Here is a 3,264-nt window from a genome sequence, read left to right on the forward strand (position 1 = left end):
TTTCTCGTAAGGGTTGCTCAGCTCCTTTAACTGCTCCGCTGGTTCTTGGAAACCCTCACCACAAGGACCTATCGAGAACAGTGCTGGAGCAGATATGGCCTCGCCCTCCCCTTCCCCCCCGCTACCCCCCCAAGTTCATTTCCGCAGTGGCCTGTGCTACTAACCCCGATTGCCAACAGCGAGGTTGCAGTGACCCCTCCGGTGGCAGAGTGAGGGAGTGGAAACGAAGCAGATCTGAGGCCAAGCTGAGGAAACCCCGTATTATTTTTATTTACAGTAATAGGACAACTGATGTGCATGATTCTTGGTGACCTTAGGTTTCAGATACAGTCTCTCTTTCTCTCTCTCTCTCTCTTTCTCTCTTTTTCGAGACAGGGTTTCTCTGTGTAGCCCTGGCTGTCCTAAAACTCACTTTGTAGACCAGGCTGGCCTCAAACTCAGAAATCCGCCTGCCTTTGCCTCACGACAGACTGTTATTGATGTTGGTTGGCGAATCTAACACCAAGCTCAGGAGCCAATATTAAGCAAGTTGCTGATTTGGCTCAGTGGGTAGAACACTTACCAGGCATGCACGAAGCCCTGGGTAGGGTTTGTAATCCCTGCGCTGGGGAGGTAGAAGCAGGAAGACCAGATGTTCAAGGTCATGCTCAGCATGCATTATAGCCACCCTGGACTACAGGCATGACAGTAACAGTCATGTCTATGTGACCAGATCTTTCGTTTTCTTAGTTTGTGCCCCGATGCCCCCAGATAGACCCTGCTGTCCTGAATGCCAGGTGTACCTTTTTCTTACCTTGAAATAAATGCTTTCCAGGTAGTGATGGTGCACGCCTTTAATCCCAGCACTTGGGAGGCAGAGGCAGGCGAATTTCTGAATTCGAGGTCAGCCTGGTCTACAAAGTGAGTTCCAGGACAGCCAGGGCTACACAGAGAAACCCTGTCTCGAAAACAACAACAACAACAACAACAACAACAACAACAACAACAACGAAATAAATACTTTTACATTCATTTACTTTGATGTTATTGGTTTTAAGATTTATTTTCAGTTTTTAATTATTTGTGTACTTGTGTGTGTGGGTGTGTGTGGGTGTACCTACAGTCAGGTACAAGTACTTGCAGAAGCCAGAAGGGGACATTGGACCCTCTGGAATTGGAGTTGTAGGCAGTTGTGAGCTGTCAGATCTGAATGGTGTAAACCAATCTTGGACCTTCTGTAAGACTGGTATGTATATTAAGCCCTGGACTATCTCTACTGACCCCATGATGATGGTGATGATGATGATGATGATGATGATGATGGTGATGTTATCATCATCATCACCACCACCACCATCACCATCATCTCTGGCTAAACTTGAATTTTTTTTTTCTTTTGAGACAGTTTTTCTCTGTCTGAATGTCTTGGAACTCACTTTGTAGACCAAGCTGGCCTTAAATAGTGCTGGGGACAGAACCCAGGGTTCCTGCGATGCTAGGTAAGCCCTCTTATCAACTAAGCCACATTGCCACCAGCCTATAGGTTTGAATTAATTTTGTGTTTTCCAAAGTTTTGCCATTGTATATAAAATACCCTTTTAATCTAACTCCCTGGAACCATGAGGACCTACATGAAATCAGGGGCAATAGCAGTGTGGTGTGTAAGGGACCCTTCGCTTACAGACTTGGAGGCACATTGTCACAGTTGAATCCCTACCAGAGACACATTGTCACAGTTGAATCCGTACCAACTTTGCTCTTCACATGACCTTGGCAGATATTTAGTGTCTGAGTTTTGTTTTTTTGTTTTTTCTCATCCATGAAAGAGAAATGGTCACGAGTTTGTAAAGTCTGTGCCACCCAGTTAACGGTCATTGGTACAAATGAGGCACAGCTTATACACCATCGAAAGGAGATTTTAGAACGAGCTAGCCTGAATCACGGTGACAGCAACTTTGCTCTCGGTGACCTGGAGCTAGTGGGGTCCGGAGATAGACTGAAAGGGTGCCAGGAACTTCAGAGGAGGGGGTGTGGACTTGTTTTCGAGTGTGGTAATGTTTATTCGGCTGTGAAAGACCGTCAGAAACACACCCTACTGAGCTAATGCTTAAAATGCATGCAGTGTCTTATGTGTATAAATTACCCCTGGGTAAAATGACTTAAAAAAAAATGATCGTTTCTTTTCCTTTTCCCCATCAATGAAAACACGTCCCTGAGCCAAATATACCACGGAAGTCTCCTTTCCGGTTAGATTATTCATGTGAGTGCGAACATTCTCCCTGTGGATTGATATAAATAAATGAGAATTGGCTTAATTTCCCATCTTACTTTCTGACTGTAGTGCAAAATTAGAGAGATGTGTCATCAGGGGGCGGAGGGGGCCCGACGCTGCAACCACGCTATGACGGAGATAAACTTACACACCACGCATTCCTTTTCAAAGTCATAAACTTAAAGGGAGAAGTTATTTTTGTTTGTTTTTTGTTTTTTGTTTTTTTCTTTTTCCTGGCAAAGCACAAGTCTTTTACAAAGCGAAGTGATGGTTGCGCGCGGTGGGGGAACATGCCTGGGAACCTTGCACCTTGGGAGGTGGAGGCAGGAGGTTCAGGCAGCCAACACTTGGTGAGTTCCACGCCAGCCTGGGCTACGTGAGACCCCAGTTGCTAACAGCAAAGCAAGATGGTGCGGTGCGGTGCAGGCAGAGCTCACCGTCCTAAGCAGGTGGTGCACACCTGTCAGTCTAACTCTAGGGAAAAGGAGGCAGGAGAATCGGGAGTTCAAGGTTATCCTTGGCTATGTAACAAGTCTGTAGCCAGTTTGGGCTCCAAGAGACCCTGTCTTGGTAAATGAAGCTGATAAGCACACTGGCTACACTTCCAGAGGACCCACGTTCAATTCCCAGCACCCACATGGTGGGCTTATTGGTATTTAATTATTTACTGTCTGTTTGTGCTATTGGGATTTGGAATTGAACTATGCAAGTACTCCACTCCTGAACTCCACCATTGCAGTCTGACATATCCAGGTGAGCACGTGGAGGTCAAAGGACAACTGGAGAATTGCTCAGAAATAAAGAGCACTGGATGCTCTTCCAGAGGTCCTGAGTTCAATTCCCTCACCCACATAGTGGCTCACAGCCATTTGTAATGTGAGCCAGGTCTCTCCTGGCTTACGGGTGCAGGAGGTCAAACCTAGCCCTCTTGTTTACTTTATTCTATAGGGTCAAATGTCCTTGTCACTTGGCTCTTCAAACAGTTACATCTTTTTTTTTTTTTTTTTTTTTTT

This window comes from Mus pahari, chromosome 21 (assembly GCF_900095145.1).
Source record: "Mus pahari chromosome 21, PAHARI_EIJ_v1.1, whole genome shotgun sequence".
Taxonomy (NCBI): Eukaryota; Metazoa; Chordata; class Mammalia; order Rodentia; family Muridae; genus Mus; species Mus pahari.